General features: G+C 43.2%; 1 long non-coding RNA gene across 1 annotated transcript in view; it reads left to right on the top strand.

The window, feature by feature from the left end:
• The first annotated feature begins 6,640 nt into the window (after nt 1-6,640).
• The window catches only part of LOC128980196 (uncharacterized), a 42,194-nt gene continuing 26,009 nt past the window's right edge, over nt 6,641-22,825 (top strand). The window contains exon 1 of the long non-coding RNA XR_008489470.1: nt 6,641-6,915. This is a non-coding gene — a long non-coding RNA (uncharacterized LOC128980196). The remainder of the gene's footprint in view (nt 6,916-22,825) is intronic.

The following is a 22,825-nucleotide window of genomic DNA, read 5'->3' as shown; positions in this document are numbered from 1 at the left end:
CAAAACTGATGCATTACTTTTCATGAATACCTCGGTGGCATAAGATGCAGGTAACCAAAGGACACTCTCTGGGTGTGTCTAACAAGTCATGACAACAACTGCGTAAAATCTCCTTTGAGCTTGTTCAACCAAACGATGAACGGAAGAAGGTGCAGCATCGAGGGTAACAACTGTCTGGCAGGAAAGGAAGTTGTTCACTCATTTGTTAAAAAAGCTAATACCTAAATGATAAATACCGTGTATGTCAGTATTGCAAATGCTTCCATGTTTTATATTGATTATCCCCAAATCTAATTTTTTTTTTTTTTTACAGCTATGGAGATAATTCTGGATATTTCTTCCACTCCTGTCAAAAGTGGTGATGTAGGGGTAACTCCTATACTTGCTTTCAGACAGAGGCTTTATTTTTATCTCAGATTACACTGCTTACATGTGAATTAGACAGAACTAGCCTGGAGTGCATTTGCTCATATCTGTCATCATGACCTTCCAATTGCTGAATTTACAAACTTTCATAAACAAAAGACCAATTTCTAATTCAAAACAGTAGGGTGAAGGCCTGGCAAGTTCATAATGGGAAAGAACCTAAGGAAGTCCAAGACATATAGAAAGTGACTGAGGTCCTTCAGTAGGTGGCACACTTCCCTCTGAATCAGTTGTGAGGGAAGGTAGGATGCTCGGGGCGCCGGCCTGTGGGAAGATTCCCGAGATGCAAAACCAGAAGGGCAACCAACGTGGTTAGGAAGGTTCCCATGACATGTGCCAGGAAAGCAAAGGAGATAGAATAATATGGCCAAATTCTAGCTAGCTGAAACTTAGTTGATGTCATTTTTCTTATCCAAAGCACCGTTTATCATTTGAGATGCCAAGGTATTCTCCTTTACTCTGTTTCCAAGTTGTCATTACTCACTGCTAAGAGTATTCTGCCCTTCTGTCTCTTGCCAGCCCATAGACAAAATTCCTTACACATTGGACTTGAGGTTTCTTTGAATTGGAAGATGGTGCAAATTAAAAATTACCCATTTGAGAATAATGCTAAATGAAAGGCTATCAGTTCTAATGGGAATATAAATAGGTAAGCATTTAGAAAATTAAGTTGCTTAATTGTTCAGGTTATATATAACTCAGAAGTTGCTAAATCACCCCATGTCTTTGGCAGGGTCTTACTTCAGCTGTTCCTAGAAAAAGTGGGTCAAGGTGGGGGAAAGAACTGAGTGCAGTATACAAAACACATAGGAGCTATTACATTTTATTTAAAGAGAAATATCTAATACCTGATAACATGACCCATTTGTTAGCAAAGCAAAACAGTTTTTCAAAATGCCTGAAAGTAAGTGTCTTTCAAAAACTTAAATGAGTTGTGATATTAAATAGGATGATCAAGGAGAATCTGGCTAGAGCACTTACAGGGTTCATTTATCTCATATGAGAAGTGCACATAATCACTTGGCTGAGTTCCTCACCATTGTAGATTTTCCCATTCAGTTTGCTAGTGAAAAAATGGAAATGAGTGAAAATAATAGAATTTTATTTAAAAATATTTTCCCAGCATTCATGGGCATTAAAAAATACTCCCATGAAAGGACATAATTTCATAAAATTCTGCCTTTTTCCTCCCCCCCCCCTGCTTACAGGGTCAAGTGATGACATGTTATTATCAAGCTGTTGATAAACACAGCATGTTAGTTCTGCATCTGGAAATACTTTATGTGCAGAAAACAACTTTTTAATGTTTTCTTTTTCTTGAGAAAAATCTTAATATAACAGGAAAATATTTTTCCTTCAGGGAACAGAGCTATTTGTTCTTTACCACGCAAACAGTACTCCGTTTGCTTTGGGCCCTCTGCCAGAATTATTTACACACAGGCTTGTTCAAGTTAACCACCTTGGCTTCTTGCTCTCTCTCCCCATTTGATACTGTGTGCGCTTGAAGCTGTAAGCACAAAGAAGTGCTTCACTGTGACTTCTTTGTGTTCTGTGGAGGAGTCACAGGCACACTCCCCTGTGAGGAGAGCTTACTCTTCTTTACATAGGAGAGTAGACGAACAAGATACAGCATCTGGGATTCAAGGAATGCACAGGGAGAGGCATTGGGAAGGTGAAGTGGCAGTGTCTTTTCCTCTTTTCTCATAAGGTAAGACATCATTCAAGCAAAATAAAAGCAATGGGTACAAATGGGAAAGTGGAATGCTGTGGCTGGAAATACATTTTATGGTATTAAATGATACGGAAACTCATAGCTGACAGCTTTCTCTGAGCAGAAGAGGAGCTGGTGGCAGGGACCCTCAGCCTCTCTGGCCATTCATCACCCCAGGGTCCAGCTTAGGGCCTTTCTCTCACTCATGAGCAGGGAAAGAGCAGGTCCTCCAAAGAGAAGGAGAACAGGAGAGGAGGCATACCCCTCTTCCAGCAATGGAATGCCAGCCTTGAGTATTTTGCAGTTTTATTACTAAGCACAAGGAGCACGGAATGCAACTTGGGAGTTAGAAAAGGCAGTGGTGGGGGTGGAAGAGGCAAGGGCAACAAGAGACATAGCAGTCCAGGCAGTGAGAAAAAGGAACAAAAGAAAACTGAGGGGAACTCCTACAAAAATAGGTATGATCCATTTTAAACAACATTGATAGGAAACTATTAGGTTTTGTTTATTTATGAGGAAATCCATTCCCAGAGAGACTCCCACAGATCTTTTCCTTTAATCAAAACTTAATAAAGAGGATGCTAAACAGCAAAATAAGACCACTGATTCTAATTTGTGATCCTACCCTCTGAGACTTTCAGAAATGCAGACATCTTTGGTCCATTTTGCTTTGCACTACTCACAGTGAAATCAATAGATAGTATCAATGTCTTCATATAAAGGAATTTTCTCTTCTTCTGTGGCTCCACTTGGAACAACTCTGTGAAGAAATAGTAAAGACTGGGGTGCAGGTTTAAGGACCAAGTAATTTTTACGCCAAGGAAGACAGGATGAATTGCTTCAAAATTGTTAGCTATTTTAAGAATGGTTATTTAACATTTCAAGTCAACTGTACTATTACAGAAAAATTATGTAATGCTTTCTATTATCTACTTTGGGAGCAGCATAGTTTAGAAAACTGATGGATTCTGTATGTCATGAGATCAAACCAAGTTTTCAGAATAATTTATAGTGTTTAATAAACTGTGAACATCATTGCTCAATATTATCATTCCACATTGCATTTGCTACTAGCAGGAGCTGTGCTGGCCAAGGTGCTTTCCAAGAAGCAAGAATGACTTCTTTTCTGATTAATCAGAAAAAAAACCCTATTCTTAAATAACAGATGTAAATCTCACAACTGAAAGCTCTCTCAGTTCTCAGTTTAGATAGAGTGTTAGTTATAATAAATGCGGGATGTGAATGTGAAAACAAATAACAATCTAGAGGGAAATAATAGAGTGGTATGATGCAAGGACATCATTATTACGTTATATTATTGTCACAAATAGGCAAAAGAGATTCAGATATCTGCTGCCTCTCTGTGGAATTATTGGCAGGAGTTTGTGAGGAAAAGCAGCCGGGCATCCCAGCTGCTGTCCCTCTGTGGGACAGTACTCCTGCCTTATGAACCCTGTAGGAGGAGAAAGGGGCATCAGTCAGGGATGAAGGTGAGCTTGCGCTGTTACACCTATTCCCGTACAATGTTGCACAAAGTAGGGAGTGGGCTGAAGGAACGATGCAATGACCTCCCTGTATCTTTTCCTGGAGGGGGTCTCCCCCAAGCCAAGGATTCTTGCAGCTGCAAGTTATGTAGCCTGTCAAAATGGGGCCTGAGGCAAACCAATTATATACAACAGTTGCTAAGCACATGTGTAGCATGAGTCTCTTCCCTGGAAATACTAAGGTGCCCAAGACTCGTAACTCCAGCCATGTACCTTGCAGAGCTACAGTGAAGGAAATGGCTGTGGCTCAAATGCTGCAGTACTAAGAGAGATTGTGGGAAAGGACACAAAATAAAACTTGTCGAGATAAACAACATAACTGGAAAAAGACCCTTATTTTGAAAAGCATTACAAAGAAACAGTTGCAGTTTGTTTGTTTTGTCTTTGCTTCCAGAATAATTGTCAATAAACACTTTCTTTAATATTGTGTAAAGCATTGAACCTTCTTACAGTAACTTCTGCAGGTAGGTTTCTTTGACAATAAAAATGAAATTCTGAGGTCTTGTGAGAGGCAGAAGAGAAGCAGAGAAGGCTGGGCAGAGAGCAAGAAGTCAAATGTGCTGGTTAGGCATCTGCAGCTTCCCAGAGGGGAAGATACTGGCAGCCATCATTTGGGGGCAGAGGTAAAGGCAGTTGTTGTGGACAGCAGCAGGATGGGAAAACCTCAATTTAAACAAATCCTAAGCACTTCTGTCTCTCACTGACTTATTCTGACATGACATCAAGATCACAAGTCCAAGGTCAATGTTTACTCAGACAGAATAATTCCAGTCAAACAATATGCAGTGTCAGGAACGACAGCGTCACTTACACTGAAATCCAGGAAAACAGAGACAGATGTGTTTACAAACTTAACAAGGAGCGTGCAGCTCTTTGTCACCTGTGGTTTGTACCTCTTAGTATTGATTGTGCTGGAAGAACTTGCAACCCTTTTATGTAACAGAAGCCATCAGTTATCATGGAAGTTTGTGCCCATATCACTTGAGGTGAGTCCCAAGAAATCCCAAAACTGTCACGCACCTCCTGGATTGAGCACAAGGAATCCCTATGAACCTGAATCAGAGGCCACCAAAGTCAACAGAGGCCAAGGATTGTATTAGGGTGACAGGATATTTATTAATAGATTCTGTGCCTCTATGGTGCCAACCCCAAGCACTGAATTGTTAGTATTCCCTAAAAGCTGCAGAAAGGACTTAAAATTTTTAACTACTAAAATTGTGAAATACTGTTTTCTTTGCCCTGGAATCTGCCTAAGAACTGCTGCTTTCAGGATTTATGTGTACACTCTTTCGTTTTCATCCACAAGGCTAAGATTCTTTTCTTGATGTGAACCAGGGTAACAATCTCAGGAGCTAGTATGATTTCTCATGTCATGGTGCCAGCACTGCGAGTTGGCATCACTTAAAATCACCTTACACCTTGCAGTAGCCTTCAAATGAAGTTCAATGGCTTCCCCAAAACGAAATTACTTTGCTCTTAAAATTAAGTGAAGTCCTGCTTTGCAAAGCCGAACTCGCCCCTGTGCCCAGGTGAAGTCGAGAAGGGACCCCCGAAGCGGCTCGGAGAGGGAATCATGCGGGTGAATTTTAGTCTTCGAGCTGCCATGGCAAATTTAAGGCTTTTTCCTGTCACCTCGCCGGGGTTTAGCTAACTTAGAGCTGTTGCGAGCAGCAGGACCCTGTGCGGGCGTCGGTGCAGTGCCGGCTCCGGGTCTCGATTCAGCTACGGCTGACAGCAGCGGTTAGTTCATACGCGTGAGGATGCGGTGGAATGCTCCCAGGAGGCGCCAACGCCGCCTCGCCCCGCCGAGAGGGCATTCTGGCTATAGCGCCCCTGCGCCGGGGCAGGTTGGCTGCGGGGCCGGGAGAGGCGGCTGATGCGGGACACCGACCCCGACACCGGCCCGACCCCGCCCCGCTGCTGGACGTTGCGGACGCTCATTGGCTGCAGGCGGCCCCGTGAGCGGCGGCGGGGGGAAGTGGGGGCGCGAGCCCCGGGGCAGCCGTTAGCCGGCGTGAAGTGGCGGCCGCCCTGAGCACCCCTGGCACCGTCCGCTCGCTCTCAGGGAATGCGGTTCGCCGCGACGCTGGCGGCGAGATGCTGTTAAAATAAATACCTGTGACTGCGGCACAGCCCGGGGCGGCTGGCCGCGGGCAGACTCCCTGCCCTGCGGGGCGGCGAAGAGCACCGCCGTGCCGGTGTGCTGCGCGGCCACTTTTAAAGGGCCATGTATCAAGTGGTGAGCCAGGGTCAGTTTCGGGGGCGCCTGCTGGCGCTGGGTGGGCGCCGCTGACAGGCGGACTGTGCAGGCGCGGACAGCGGCCGGCACGGGGAGCCCCGACGTGGTATTGTTCTGCCTGACAGATAACGTGATCTTGACCAGGGAAGAACGAGGGGGCGGAGGGGCCAGGGGAGGGGAAAAAAAGAGGAAGCGGAGGGAGGGGTTGGGGGGTGGTGGCAGGAGGATCCCGCGTCCTCGGAGGAAATTCTCAGGGCCGGGACGACGCGCTGCTTGTGAGCGGCAAGTCGAGACTGGCTCTCCTGGGAGTTCCCTAGGCGGCGAGGGGGAGGGGGAGCGGCGATCTCCTCCGGCGGGGAGAGGCCGCGGCTTCGCCCTCCGAAGCCCTGCCTCCTCCCTCCTCTCCACGGCTGTACAGCAGCGCACCTCTCCTCCTCTCCCCTCGCCGCCTCGCACACACACACAGACACGCAACGCGGGCGGGCAGCGCCCATCGCCCCGCGGCCGGTCGCTGCCGGTCGCGCCCCGATCGCTCCCCGCCGGCGCGCGGGGGGACCCGGTGACGTCACGGGCGGCGCGCTCCCCGCGCTCGCTCCGCGCTCGCCGCCCTGTAAGTTCTGTTCTGGGAAGTGGTGCCAGGAATAGCCCGACAGAGCTGCCTGCAGCGCGGAGCGCGCCCTCCCGCTTCGGCCGGGGCGGGCTGCGGCTCCGGGCCTCCGCCTCTCCCCCGTGCAACACCAGCCCCTTCGCCACTGTCAGGGTGATGGTGATGAGCCTTTCCAAAAAGAGGGGGAGAAATGACCTGCCTTAAGATAAATGCGTGAAACGGGCGCCCCTTGGCCGCTGGAATATCTCTGTCTTTATATAAAGAAGCACCGCGAGCCACCTCACTCCAGGCAAGCCCTTAGCCAAGAAGCCACAAGAGCGCCCGGCGGGATCAGCAACAGCAAGGGCACCGGGAGGGCTTCCCTCCTTCCTCCTCGGTGACTTTCCAGGTGAGCTGCAGCGGCTGCTGCGGGCAGCCCCCCCACTCCTTGCCCGTCTCTTGCTCCGTCGCTCGTCCCCTGTCACCGGCACCAGCTGACAGCCGCGCCGAGCCGCCGGCTGGGGGCGGCTGCCGGTGGCTGGGGGTCACTCCGGTGGCGGGGCCCGGGTGTAGGGCGCCGCGGAGCCGGTTTGCGAGTCGCGGCGGAGAGTGCTTGTCGAGCGGGGGGTCTGACGCTAGAGCTCCAAGTGCCGGTCGAGCAACTGTTGTCGCCGCCGCCGGGTGACCCCCAGCCCTGGGGCTGCAGGGGTAAATGGAGGGCAGGCGGGGGAGGGCGCCGGCGGGGGAAGCCGGCGGGGCTGTAAAACCGCCGGACCGGTAAGTCACCTCTGTGGCGGCGGCTCTGGGCGCTGGCAATCACCGGCACCGGCACCGTCCCCGGGGCACCACGGCCGGCGGCCCTTTCGTCGGAGCTGGCGCTGGAGGGGGCCGGGGACAGGCCTTTGTCGGTGACACGCCGTTAGGAAATGTGGGGAATACCCGGCTTGTAAGTGTATGCAGATGAGGAGCAGGCAGCCTTGCGTAATCCCCTCCTGTGTCGGGGAATGGGCTTGGTCACCGCCGAGGAGAGGCACTGGCGGGGGGGCCGCCCCACCAGGGCTCTCTCAGCGGCCTCCGGCGCCCTGTAGGGGGGGCACCCTGCCCGGGGGGAGGGGAAGCCGGGGCCACCCGGCGATGCGGCAGGCAGGGCGCTGGGGGTAGCGGGTTGGTGGTGCTGTGGCTGCCAGCAGGTCTTCGCGTGGGGCGCCCAGGGGGCCGACGGTCACGGGGGTGTGCATGTGTGCGGGGAGACCCGCCGCCGTGCCGGGGAGTGCGTGTGCGCGCTGCGCCGCGGTGACTGTTCCCTGAAGTGGGTGGGACGTTGGCCCGTTCCGGGAATGTTCCATGACGTGTAAACGCCACAGGAAGGGGGTTAACGAAGGGCTCGGCCGGGGCCACCGCCGGGGCCCTCCCTCTCCCCCCCGCTGCCCGCCTGCCGGGCTGCCGTGGGGGCAGCAGCGGGCGGGAGTTGGCGGCGCAGGGGCTGCCGGGGGCACGGTCTCTTATGTAACGCAGGGTACGTGTGCGGCCGGCGATGATTATGTAAGCGGCACGTCCGCGCCTGTCGCATAGGATACCTCACGCCGGCACCGCGGCGGGAGGTAGGCAGGGACACCGTCAGCTACCTTGCTGCTTCCCCGGCGTTGGGAGAAAGCGAGGAGGGGAAAGCCCCGGCTTAGCTCGGGTGGTGCCCCGCACCACCGCAGTCCCCTCCGACCTCCCCGCTGGGAGCTGGCAGGCGGCACGGCTCTCGTCTGTGAGAGGGAGCCTTAGGCGGAGGGGAAGGAGATGATATCTGTGCTCCAGGTGGTGCCCTGAAGAGCCCCGACGGAGGGAGGCCCCGGCGCTTCAGCCCTCCTGGCCCGGGGTCTCGGCTGGCCGGGCGCCGGCCAACACGCCTTGTCTCTGCGGCCAGGCGGCCGGGGCTCGCCCCAGGCCAACGATAAAAGTCCTCCGAGCTTGATTTCCCAGAAAAAGAGTTCTCTGTTTTTTCTTAGCAGTAATGGTCAAACGTTATTTCGAGGTGATTTTTGTTTCCCTTTTTCATTTATGCCATAAACCCATAAATCCCTCATTTTAAAATCATCTTCAATATAAAACCTGTCTAGTTTTGTACTTTATTAATTAATACAGAAAACATGTTATGCTTGCTTAGTCAGAGGTGTTAGTTTTGTTTCTTTCATATGTTTTTTTAAAAAATACCGTGAATTGTTCTGAAAGAGGTAAATGAGGTGGTCAGGTTGGCAGAAGGTTGCTCCGTGGAGCTGTGTGTGCAGAGGGTACCTGCTGTTCCATGTTTGTGCAACTCCTAGCACAAGGGGGCTCTGATCATCATTAGAAGCTCTGGGGACATGGATTAATTACAGTAATTGCTAAATTAAAAGAACTACTGGTCTGACAAGGTACAAATTCAGCAGGCCCAGTTTTTAAATTCTGTTGTTGTGAGTTACCACTGACTACCAAAGGAATTTGATCCGCGTGTTACCAGGACACGGAGTGGAATCCTCAGTATTTTGATAGTGGTAATGATACGCAGACATGCTAAAAAAGTGCATCTGTTTTTAAAGATAGGAGAGACTCTGCCTGTTCGGTTTGCAACATGTGGACATATATAGATACATGTAACCTGGGGGTTATATTTGTTTACAGTTAGATGTTAAATCTTTCCTTCCTGTCAGGACATACTTCTGAAACTTCATGTGTGGATTATCTGAAATTTTGTTCACGGTTAGTTTGTTTTTATTTTTTTTCCACTTTGCCTCATTAAAAAAAAAATAAAAATTGTTAGTGTCATCTGTAAATACATTAAATGTTGCTGTGGTTTCAGCTGTGCAAAGGTAGCAGTGATATGATACAAAGTCAGGGTGTCATTACTTCTGTTGATAGAGTAATCTGAATTTTTAGTGTTTTGTTGACTTCATTTTGCAGTGGCTACTGAGCATAACATTTATATACATCCTAGCTGAGGTGACATGTTAAAAAATTGTTGCTATGGATAATAATAAAATTGAGCAGCGCTTGTCCTAAAGCACAAATGTAGAGGACTTTTCATTATGTATCTAAGTCCAGTTGTGTGGCAACAGTGCAGAATGCTTCTTTACAAAGGCAGATTTTTAGATTCTCAAGTGACTAGATTGCCTCATATGTGAGATGTGTTTACAAACCTTCTTGTTACTATGAAGACAAAACAGAGCCATATGCATTCATGTGGTCTTTGCTGAATAATGGTACATGTGTCTGCTTGAGTGTTTGGCAGTGTATCATGTTTAGTTTATGTGGTGGCACCCTACAAAGCCATTCTATCTTGACTTTTAACTATTTCTAATGCCATGGGCTGGACTCAGTTACACGAGTAAACTTAGGACACTTGTCCTCATGTTTACAACTAAGATGGAAGTTTTTAAAGCAGGACCTTTATAGTAGAGCATTTTGCCCAATTTGCTTACTTATTCATTTATCACATGCCCCCCCCCCCCTTTTTTTTTTTTTGTAAGAATTAAGGTGAATTTGGTTTAAACAAAAACGAAAGTAATTACTTCTATTTTTTGTGTCCCTCTCCCCATCGTTTTCCGGTCTCCAGCTGTGGTAATTGGATATGATGGGGTTGGACATGATCTGTGGAGGTCCCTTCCAACCCCTACCATTCTATGATTCTAGTTACTGTTAGTACTTTTGAAATTTAACCATATTGGGTAAGGTAATGGGAATAGATGAGGTGTGTGTCTGGCAGAAGTGGTTTACTTAACAAAATACTGCAGTGCTTGCCCATCAAAGAGAAAAATGCTTGCTGTTTAAGAGTATTACTGTAGAGTGTACAAGTCATAGTTATGTGATTTATGAAATATGGCAAGTTGTCTCCCAAATTTGAGTGCGGTGAGGCTTTGTAATAAGTTGTGGTTGGCTATATTGATAGTTAACCATCCAGCTCTATAAGTATAGCCCAGCAAGTACTGCTTCTGTGTTGTTCTCACTTGATTCTAGGTAAACTTCCAGAGCTGAGTACTTTCTCTGCCTGTCTTAGGTCCTAACATAAAACAGGCCTAGCAAAAGTTGGTTCTTCATGTCAGTGGCCTTCACACAAGGTAAAGAGAAGAGAATGTTTTATCCATGTTACCTTAGTCATTGAGAAGAGGTGAATCTGACAGTTAAATTATTGTTCCTCTTAGTAGGAGGAACGCGTTATTATTAGATCTTACAGGCTAAAGTCTTCACCAAGAGTTAATTGCTAATACTCTTGAGAGCTCCACAGAAGTGTTGAGTGCAGAGGTTGCATACCTTTGATACTTGAAAAAGGTCTGATAAGTTATGAAGAAACGGCTTTAAAAATTCTTTTATTTAAAGAGGCAGGTTATTTTTTCTTAATAGGTTTCTTAAACAGCATCATTGAAGTAGTATGTTACAGATTAAAATAGCAATTTTGAAGTTTCTTGGTTTTCTCCTGTAATTTACTTTGTGTTCTTTTTTTACCTTCAGTAGAAGGAACTATCTAGCAGTTCCTGAAGAAACAGCAAAGGGAAGCGTCAACTAGATGGAAAGTGGAGAATAGTATTTTTCACAAGTTTCAATCAATAATTTTGGATGTTACATTTAATTAAAAAACAAAAGTTTCAAGTTGGCTCTGCCATTTTAATAGGAAATAGGTGCTTTGTACAGTCTAGTTTCTCTTTTTGGAGCTTAAACATTTTTTTATAAGCCTTTGAAGCAACTGTTCTATTTCAGCAGGCAATATTAACAATTGATTAATTTGGGCCATATTTTTCCTTCTGAAGTGGAATTAGGTCTTGTAAAAGTGCTGGTCTGACAATAAAAAAAATTATTGTAAATAGATGTATTAGAAGTTTTTCCATGATAATTAACTACTGAGCTCCTTGGACCTCGAGAAATCATCAGTGAATTTAAAGAATATACTCATCTCTGGAAATAGGTTATTTTGTAGGTTTTTACTGAAATAACAAGTGGGAGGTACCAAATACCTCTTAATTTTAGCATTTTGAATTTTTGTTTGTAAATTAAACAACTGACTTTACCCTAAGCACTCATTTGCAGTAGATTGCCCCCAGTTAAATTCATTCACAGTAGTCTCTCTCAGAAGGTTGTGAGCACAGAAAAGGGGTGAGAGATTATGAGTATGGGTAAGGGAAAATTATCTGATGCAGGCATTTCCAAATCCCCAGTGTGAAATACTCAGAAGACATTCAAGCTTTGCCTGTCAAATTAAAAGTCTTTTTTTTTTTTTTTTTGGTTGTTGTTGTTGTTGTCCTGTGATTAATTTCTCACCATCATTAATGTCATAAGAATTTCTTTTTGCTTTGAGGAAGCTTTGTGGATTCTGGGTGCTTATTTTCATTTGTCTTTCAGGTACATTTTGTACACCTGCAAAACGGTCGCTCTTTGTTCTCTGTATGCCAGGGTAATAGCAGTGGAGTGTGAACCACAACTGTTCATGGTTGTAACGTTGCTTGTGTTTCTCTATTTCCTTGTTCTGTTCTGGGCATACCTCTTTTACTGTGTTTTGAAATTGAATATTGCCTTTTGCTTTTTCATATTGAGTGAACAAAAATCTTCCTTTTTTTGGAGGTGGGGGAGGGCAGGGAACGGTGTTGTTTTTTTTTTTTTTTTCCTTCCATTTTCTGTGGATGGGGATGTTAGGACATACCTACTGAAAATGTACCACCTAGATGGTAGTATTCTTAAAGTTATATAGTGTACCAAAGTAGATGTAATTGCCACAGGTGGTGTTCCCCCTGTACATGTTTATGCTGACATGACTAGTTTGTATAGTGATCACGTCAAATTTTCTGATCTTGTTTATGCATATTCTACCTCTGTCAGTGTAGACTTGATCCCAAGAGTTCTTTCTAAAAATGACATAGAAATGATAAGTAATGTAATAATATAGTTGTTAATGGGGTTATGGTCACTTCAGGCACACATGGGTTTGTTTTGTTGCACTTCAATTTGTGTTTAATAGAAAATTATTCTACTGTTTTGATTTTTCTTGTGATTTACAGTTTTGTCCTAATATGCTTACAGAGACTGAAACGTGCAACTCTAATATGCAAGAAATTTCAGTCTACACAAAGTTAAAAAATTAAAAAATATCTCTTTTCTTAAAAATGTAGATTTACTTAATTACAACTTAAGTAGACTTTAATAAACTGCTGCAGCTTTTACTGAAATCTCTGATTTATGTCAGCTGCCAAGGGGGGAAAAATGGCATGTGCAGTGTTTTTTTGAAGGTGTACTTTAATTGTTATTCTGTCATGCAGGAGGAACTCAAGGTTTGATTGCTACAGAAAGTTTCTTTTTCGATAATGGTTTATTGGAAATTCCATGCAAAGGAAAGCAGTTAGATAATTTGCACTTATAGTTCTGCTTAATAGAAAAGTGAAAGCTAGAGGAGCTAAAGAGAATTAAAATTATAGTGTCAGGTGACATTTTAAAGGTAATGCAGTGAAGTAGGGTTTGACCTTCATAAGAAAACACTCATGGGGAAAAAAGGCAGTGTAATTGCAATTTATTGTGAAGTTTAGAGTTTTTTGGCTATCAAGGTTAGTATTGGACTAACTTAATCCTCCCCAACCCCTAATTATTTGCCTGGAATTTTCCTCTGCTGGGCTTGGTCAGTGCTTATGTGCATCAAGTGATACTGATTGCTTTCTAGTAAGGAATTTTAAAAGCTGGGAAAAAACAAAGTCTAATTACATGTTGTTGCCTATAATATCATCTCAGATAATTTAGTAGAGCAGAATGCTTCATTTTGTTGAAATAATATTTAACAAGTAGTTTTCCCACAGAGTAGTATCGACACTTAGGTGGAAAGAAACTTTATATTTAAAAAAAAAATCCAACAGGACAGGATCAGGATTATCAGAATTAGTCTTATTCCAGTGTTGTTGTTGTTTGGTTGGTTTTTAAATTTTTTTTCTTTCATTTAAACAAGATGTATGGTCCAGTCTCTGTATTTATGGATTTTGTATTTGTGGCTTGCATTAAAACAAAATGTGTAGTGTGTCAATAACGAATTGCATGAAATAATAACTGATGTTGCCCTTCCTTTCAACAAGATGTGGCACTCTAGTTGGAGCAAAAATTGTTTAGTTCAGACCAAAGTCAGTATTCAACAGAGGCTAAGTTGCAAAATCTATTATCAGTCTTCACAGCTCAGTGTGATTTGAGTGTAGTCTGTTCACAAAAGTCCTAGAAGTATGTGGAGTTTCATGTTCTTTGTCTTTCAAAGGCAGAAAAAAATACTTCAGTTAGCTGGGAAATACATCTTCATTTGCTTTAGATGTTGTCAGTTTATGTGGGGTTTGAAAGTGATTTTATTTCCTTCTGTATTAGCAATGAAAAAAGGGATGCTCTAGAGAGTAATACAGGCCCCTGCTTAACTGACACCTTTACATGCTGACGGTGTTTAACTGAGTCGTCTGTGACACTTTTGAAAACTGATTCATCTTGATACTTGAATTGCAAAAACTGTTTTGTTAGCAGTGTAGAAGAGAGAATTGGGTACAATTCATGGTCTTCTGTAACAATATAGGTAAACTAATTTTGACTTCTTCCCATTTAAGATTAGTTAGGCTTATGAACACAGTTTCTGAAGCTGCTTATGAGAGGTTTTTCCCTGCATTTGGATGAGATAAAATAGTTTTTCAGTGGAAAAAGATACTTATTTTAGGCTGGACATTCATAGACTACTACAACTAAATTCCCTCTCCTATTTTAAGTCAACAAAAGTTGCTACACTTTGGTAAAAGTAGGATTTAATTATGAATCCTGAGACCATAAAGTTGGACTTCTGGATGCTGTGTGATACGATAGTCTAGCTTGATCACCAGGAGAGGTCATACTCTCAGAGTAATGAGATTGTACCTTAAAATCTCTGCGAAGCTATGCAAATATGTTTTCTGCCAAAATTCTTAAGTTGTGTCAAAGAACTTGCAGCCTGTTGCATTATTTTGTTCTGGGTCCTACAGTACTTGCAAAATTCCTTTAGAAGTTAATGGATATTTTCAGTGTTACTTGGCTACAATCTTTGTTTTCTTAAGGCTTAAATAATGGATAAACTACGTGTATTTAATTTTACGAGGTATTGTTGAATCATGATACTGGCTTAGCAAAGGGTTGCTAATACATCTGAAGAAATTTGTGATAAGTGTAAAGGTAGGAGTCATTTCTATAATATGCTTGAGTAGGAAGTGGTGGTGTTAGTATTATGTTAGTGAAATACAAACTAATGTTTTAGAGCTACAGTGATGCCAAATACAGGGCTGCTACCTCTACAATAGGTAGGTATGGCGGCAAAATGTTGGGATAGTAAAGGGCAATAAAGTTGGTTTAGTGAGTTATCTGCCATGTTTAATACATGTCATATTTAAAACAAAAATTATTTAAAAAAATTCTGATTTACTTAATTGCTAATTAAAAAATATACACAGGTTGTACTTACCTTTGACCTAGTTTTTCATAGTGGGTAATATTAATTATTGGTGAAAAACTTGAGAATCAGCCATGTATTAGTAAAACTACTACATTTTCTGGAGTAGTTAGTAGGGCAGTTTGGCTGTGGTTTTGTAAAGGAGTAAGGTTGTAAGTTGGAACTGATACAGTAGTACGAAGGTTCCTGTAGTACCTCTCTTTGGTTTGTTGTTGATGACTTTTGTCTCCTGACATTTGAAAACCAAAGGATGAGATATAATACCTTCATTTTCTCTGGCTTGTTTTTAGCTCAGCTCACTAATAGTTGAAAGCTGTTACCATATAGCTGTTCAGTGGTTCCATTACATTAGTGATCTCTTTGGGGACAAAAATTCATCACTCTCTATGTTTTTATTATGAACAGGCTTGGCAGAGAGGTGCTAAAGTAACAAACAAGGAAACGGAAGCATATCAGATACACCAAAACTTCTCTTTTGGAACAAGGGCAAGGTGCATTTATACAGCACCTTGGAAATCCTTGTTTTGCTTCTGGGTTGTACAGATTGCAGTATCCAGAGTTGATAAACCTGAAACTTCCATGATAACAGGTTGGCCTGGACACATTCCCTTGGTGAAAGATAAGTGTGCAAGGAGAAGAACCTCTGCTTTAGTTTTAGTATGTGTGATGCTTTACAGCAATGTGTCCCTGGGGTCTTTTCCTGTTCTTCTGTAGTGATAGTGAAGTAACTGTCAGTGGATGCACCCTGACTCCTTCCTGTGCTCCTCTTGATCACCCATTCCATGGCAGGAAAGACACCTGTGACTGTGGAGTTCCTTTACACACACCTCTCAAAGCTTTAGTGTAGCATATTTTCCACAAATTGAGTGACTATGAGGGAAACCTTTTAATTTTCTTTTTCTTTCTCACAGCCTTAGTAATTAAAGAAGAAACCCGGGATGCATAATACACATTTTTGGATGCATGCTGGTTGAAGCTGAGGCAATTACAATTGCCTTCAAGAAGTTATTTGTATCAGATCAAGTCTCCCTCTAACATTAAGTCCTCAATCTAAAGAGTACTACAGCCTTTAAAACCCCTGTCTCATTGCAAGCTGTACAAGATGGTGCTTTCTATCAGATCTTGGATACAGGGGTAGCACCCTGCGACTTCTGTTCTTTGATATCTCCATATGTAATTTATACACAGAATACAATGCCTTCTTATCTTGCTCAATGCTTGCAAGTTTTGATTTAATTTAGTTGCAGTATCGTTTGATCCTGGTCAGTAGTTCAACCAACTTAAGTAGCAAGCATGGGAATAAATGAAACCAATTTTGCCTAGCTTTTTCTCAGTCCAGTGGGTTGTCTGACAAGAGTGTAATAAATAGATTATCTGGCTATTTACAGACCAACACAGTAGAAAACAGCTGGGATTATTACATAATTCAGACAGTGTCACATTCAGATGATGGGATTACACTATCTCAGCCAAAAAATGCAAGTTCTTTCTAGTTTTGCCTTACTCCGTGAAGAAATATTCAAGCGTGCATGTTTAAGCATATGCATATACACTTGAAGTATGTTTATGTGATCATAGCCTTTGCTTCTAGTCATGTTCTGTCTCCTTCACAGTACAGTATACCTGGATTAACTTCATGAAGGCTCATGGTTGCAGATCTGGTTTACTTGTCACTGACAGGTTCAACTTCTGCTATTATTTAAATATAAAATAAATTAAATAAATAAACATTTGTATTAATTATGTGTCTTAGCATTTATTTCACAAATGTATATGACAGTCAACTTGTATATGGGGCTTGTTAACCCTCCTCTGGTAAGACACCTGCTTCAGCATCATGGTTGAACTAGTGGTGCCAGGTCGCACAGAATCATAGAATGCACTGGGTTGGAAGGGACCTGTAGACCTCTAGATCCCCAAGTAGATCAGGTTGTTCAGAGCCCCATCAAGCCTGACCTTGAATATGTCCAGGGATGGGCCTCTAGCACCTCCACTGCCCATATGGTTATCACGTTTGCCTGACAAGTGAAAGGTCCCCGGTTCATAACCGGGTGGAAACACCATTTTTTTTTTTTTTTTCCAGTCTGGAGAAAAGAAGGCTCTGAGGTGACCTTATTGTGGCCTTCCAGTATCTGAAGGGGACATACAAGAAAGCTGGGAAGGGACTTTTTAGGATATCAGGTAGTGATAGGACTAGGGGGAATGGAATAAAGCTGGAAGTGGGGAGATTCAGGCTGGATGTGAGGAAGAAGTTCTTCCCCATGAGAGTGGTGAGAGCCTGGAATGGGTTGTCCAGGGAGGTGGTTGAGGCCCCATCCTTGGAGGTGTTTAAGGCCAGGCTGGATGAGGCTCTGGCCAGCCTGATGTAGTGTGAGGTGTCCCTGCCCATGGCAGGGGGGTTGGAACTAGATGATCCTTGTGGCAGGTGTTTGTTGCCTGTTTCCAGCAGGTTGGGTGTCTTGTAAAGCAGCCCATGGTCAAAAAATTATAATTCTGCCAGTGGCAACAGCTTCTGAGCCATGTATTAATCACATGTGTTTCCCTTCAAGTACTCTTTCCTGACACTGAAAGGACTGAGGAAAACACTACCTGGTGCTCCCAATCCTTCAACCCATCACCCATGTGTCTTAAACTTCCTTTTAATCGCTTTAGGACTTCTGTCCACAACCTCATCACTGCCAATCTGCATTACCAGTACCAGGGAATAATCAGAGGGCCCTATCAGACAAGGGAGATTCCTGGTGATGTCTCTAACCTGGGTCCCAGGGAGGCAGCAGACTTCCCTGTAGGATAGATATGGTTGGTGTGTGTGGCCCTCCTTTTTTTCTTAATACAGGCAGTCTTAATACCTGGAGCTATCTCACTCCAGGCAACTTCCTGATGGACCTTCTTCAGTATCTTTATTTGCCTGGTCCTCAGGTTCCAGAGCCTCCTACCTGTTATGTAAGGGCAACTGAGAAGATGAGGGAGGCTGGGAGGATTCTCCAGCCTCCCCAAACAGGCACCAGTTTCCATTCTCCCTCAGCCAGCTATGTTCTGCTCCCTTGTCCCCAAGGACCATTTCCCAGGAGGTCCTGTTGACTAGCTCCCCGAAGAGCTGGAAGTTTGCTTTCCTAACATTCAGGGTCCTCCCTATATGCCTTGTCTCACATTCCTGAGGACTGAGAATTCCACCAGTGCATGATTACTTGCAGCCCAGGCTGCTTCCAATCTTGATGATGAGCTCACCTGCATTGGTGACCATCAGATCCAGGATTGCATCCCCTCATGGTCAGCTATCTATTTCCTGTCTTAACAAGTTATTACCAAGGCAGTCCAGAGTCTCATGGATTGCCTAAAGCTTGCCATGTTACTTTTCCAGCAGCTGTTGGGGTGGTTGAAATCCCCATCAGGACAAGAGCCTGTGAGCATGATGCCTCCTGTAGCTAGAGTAAGAAGGCTTCATCAGTAGGCTTCCCTTGATGAGGTAGTCTGTAGTCTATACCAACCACAAGTTAATGTAACCAGAAAGTCAACCAGTGAACTGACTACCTGTATAAATGGCATCATGCCAAGACTGATTGTTTCTTGACCTTCAGTGGTGCTGAGTGGAAAACCATCTTGCCCTTGTCTCACAGTTTTCTAATTGGTGCCCCACAGCTGAGAATATGACACAAAACTGCTCAGCACACCTTGTGTTACCATGTGAACTGCTTTGTCTCTTGTGAATAAAATGAAAACTGTCATTTTGGATCAAATCCTCACTTCAGTAGAAGTGCAGAATGGGAAGTTGTTATTGATTTTTTTCATCAGGACAGTATTTTGCCATCAGTTGTAGATAGAACTTGTACTGCTGAAATAGTGTTCCTCGTGACTGTGTCAGGCTATAAATGGAAACCTTCAGCATGTGAGGTTTGTTCTTCATTGGATATAGTAACACTAGGTGAGAATATTGGAAAACTTGTCTACATGGAAACAGCCTCTGGATACTTCAGGCAGAGAAGATATAATACAGAAGGCACTCGCAACAGAAATCATTGTTGCATTGCAAAATGGTATAAGGAAATCTGGAAAGAAAGAGTAGAGATATATTATCTACCTCAAGGTTCTTTTATTGTGATTTGAATATAAAATGCATGAAGTCTTAGGTGCAAGTGTTGGAACTGGCTTAGAGCTGTGGTTTTAGCCTGTGTAGTTATAAGCTATTAAGAAAGGATTTTGCCAGATTCCTGAGGGCATCACAGGTCCAGCAGAGTTTGTGAGCTTAGAACCTGGACTGTACCTTACCTGTCCTGTATGCTTGTTTCCCCAGTGAAATGCCATTATCTGGGTTTGGAACTGCTTATTAAGATATGAGAAACTTTCATTTCAGTTTGTGCATGATACCATTTTAGTATTTTTCTTTTTAATGAGGTCTGATATCTTTTTATCTCAAGTGGCATAATTTCAGATTTGCCTCATTTGTTTTTTTTTTTCCTGCTTCTGGTATGGTTCAGCATAAAAAAGATACAAGAAAACAATATTTACTATAGATTTGCAAAGTTCCAGGGTGATTTTCATTCTAGTGTAACCTCTTCTACGTATCTAGTCCTCCCTCTGAAGCCAAGTAGTACCAAACTGAATTTGCTTATTACTGATAACTCGTTTTCTCTTTGCACCTGCCCATTCTTAAATGTAATTTTGAAAGAATCTTGCACCTGATGGATTGATTAGAGGGGAGATGAGCTATTTTCTCATTTTAAATACTACAAGCAACATAAAAATGGAAGAGGAAAAAGCCCAAATCAACCAAAGCTTATGACATGGTTTTAGAATGCATAACCCTGGGGAAAAAAGGACCAGTTTTTGGAGTAGTTCTTGAGTAACCTAATTGTTTGATAAGCATCCTTGCCTGTTTAAGTTGCTGTTGGTTGTTGGAAACATTCCATTTTTAAATTTGTGCCTTACTGCATACCCTGAGGTATATGTACAACCCACTGTAATTGCACAGTTTATTATTTTATTAATGAGAGCTATGATAATGTGTTGGCTCATAAATTCCCTCCAGTCCAGGTATGGTCTCCTAATTGCCCAGGGTTCTGCAATTCCGTCGTTTGTTGCAGCAATGGTGATGAAAAGTAAAAAGCAGAGCCTTTACAAACATAGCTTAGAGAACTCAGACCTTGCCCTACAGCCTGTATTTGGTGTGATATTACAACCAAAGGCTGGAAGGGTAGGTAGGACCTTTTTAACATACGCTTAATGAATAATTACAGAAGTGGCAGAAGTAAATTCTTAGTACATACTCCCAAGTACCTGAGACTTTGCCAGCTGGAATGGGAGGGATGCACACCTTAGTTTCCCTTCCTAACCGTAACAGAGCACCCCTTAGTATTTCTTTGATCTGGGTCTCTCCTGCCTGCCTCTGCCTAAGTGCTGGAAGACTTGTGCTTTGTTTGCTGTAAGGCACACAACAGTGAGCAAGCATCTGGCATGCAACAGCAGCTCCTATTTTTAATGAGCCTCAGGGGTAGCAGGCATACTAGGGTGCTCATTCCCATGTTCGGGAAACTCTTACTGTGTGCATATACTAGATTTGTAGTACAGGAGCGGGGAGTAGCACCAGTGGAGGTGTGGTCTGTGGAGGAGTTGGGGAAATGCAGTTTACTCCGTAACTCTGAAAACACAACTATCCTGTTTTTTGCCATGGTAAAACACCACAACCTCAAACAACTAGCACTTCCTTCTTACTGCTGTCCCGCTTTACTGGTACACTGGAAACTTCTTACCCTGGGTTTGCAAGATCTGGGGAGCTCTCTAGGACATCACACCAGCCTGGGTTACTCCAGTCTGGGGGACTGGGTGACAGTGAGTTCCACGGAGCGTGTCACAGCTGACTCCTTACTGTGGTGGTTGGTACGGTTTTACACATCTTCCGAAGCTGCTCATTACAGCACTTGGATCTTCTATGAGGGTTTTTTGTAGCTGTACCCCTTGTAGTTTGCTGTGGCAAGGTTTTCTGATGGGACAGATGGCATATTATGTAGAAATTCACTGTATTTTTGTATCACTGATTTTTATTTTATTTGCTGTTGACCTCCCCCCTTTTAATGTAAGAATACAGTATAAGTGCAGAACTTGGAATTGATATTGGATTTGCCTTTGATAGATTAATTTTTATATTTGTGTATGTGTGCATTATTTCACACTGATTAGGGTGTGCTTTCTGAAATTTTAGTGAACAAGATTTTGTCATTTGAATTTAGTTCAAAGTACTTTAAGGGAAAAAAGCCCGTGAAGTAAGATCTTTGAAAGGAAAAGTAAAAGTCTTCTTAAACAAGGTTTTGTACTCACTGGAATACAGTTTTGGTTTTAAGTCAGTGGATATGTTTTCTGTATCCAATACTTGTTGTTTGTTTGTTTGTTTTTTTAATTTAAATAATCTGGTCAATTTGGGTGAAAGTGCTATTCCCATAAGAAAAATATTTATTCTAAATATTATTGTTGCCTAGGATCTTGTTGAATTCATGAGATACAGAAGCAGTCAAGTTGATTTAATATTTTCAAGATTTTATAGTGTTTTCCTGTTGTTTCCATGAAAGCAATTTCAATAAATATTTTAGCATTTGCTTTTGGTTTCATGAAATTAAGTTACCTGCTGAAAACTGCAGGTTCTTAAACATGAGTTTCAGATCTGCTTTGACTTGAATCGATATTTGAAATAAACTAAATACTTGAGCAAGCCCCAAAATAACAGCTTGCCTTTTCTCCCACTTAGGTTCCAGGACTTAATATGTTTTGTCCAAAGAATCTATAAGTCATTATTTATAAAAGATACAATCACAGGGTTTGGGTTCTACTTAGCCATACTACTTTCATATATTAATTTGGTTTTTTTAATATGTATGTATGTGTTACCATATATACACACAATGATACTCACACCTCCATGAGTGTGCACATGTGCGTATGTATACATGCACAAAACACTCACATAGAAACTTCCACATTTTATGTCTATGGATACTTACACACACCTGAAATGCATGGGATCATGCCATTTGAAATGTAAGGTTTATATTTTCATCCTAAATTCAGTCCCTACAACATAATCACAGTAGTGTTATTCTCTTTGCAATACATTGTTTTTCCAGTAGCTTCTGAGGCTGTGTGTCCTCATGTCTGGAGACCCTCGGAGGTATGTGGTGGGCAGGAGAGCATGGCATGTGGCAGCTGAGCGTGGTAGATGAGAAGACAGATGATGTGGGATAGCTCAGGAACTTCTGATCACTGCCACTTTACTGGTGGCTGGATTGTGTCCTTCAGCGGTGGGCAGTCTTTGATGCTGCATCCCATGTACTACCATATTTAGATTTGGTACCAGGTTCACACAGTGGAAAACCAGGCCACCCACCTCTGTTTTTTGCCACAGGTATTTTGAAGATAAATAATTACCTTCCTCATAAAAATGGCACAGAATATTTTATTTATCTGTTTATAGGACTGCTTCGGAGAATGCTTGTGATGGGACAGTTCAACCAAAAATTTCAATGGGTTTTCCACTTGCACTTGTCAAACATTACTTCACATATATAAATTTCTGAGTGATACAATACAGTGGCTTTGTTCTAGGCATTGCAGATGGGTTATAAAGGATAAAACTATAACTTGAGTTGTGGGAGTCTGTAAAGATGTGAAATATTTTAAGGTAGCCGGCTTTGAGTTCTTTTCCATATGTATTTGTACTTACCACAGCCAGCTTCTGTTTTGGTGTGGAAAAGCATGTGTTTTCATCAGCATACCAAGGGCAGTGACAGTGAGGCTGGTGCACAGTTTGCATCTGTTCCTTTGCTTTAAGTTTCAAACTTTAAATGAAAAAAACCAACACAACAGATACATCTGTTTTTAAAATACGAGAGCC

The sequence above is a fragment of the Indicator indicator genome, chromosome 2, assembly GCF_027791375.1.
Source record: "Indicator indicator isolate 239-I01 chromosome 2, UM_Iind_1.1, whole genome shotgun sequence".
NCBI classification, from domain to species: Eukaryota; Metazoa; Chordata; class Aves; order Piciformes; family Indicatoridae; genus Indicator; species Indicator indicator.
The sequence above is the reverse complement of the archived record's forward strand: the minus strand, read 5'-3'. Positions and strand labels throughout refer to the sequence as shown.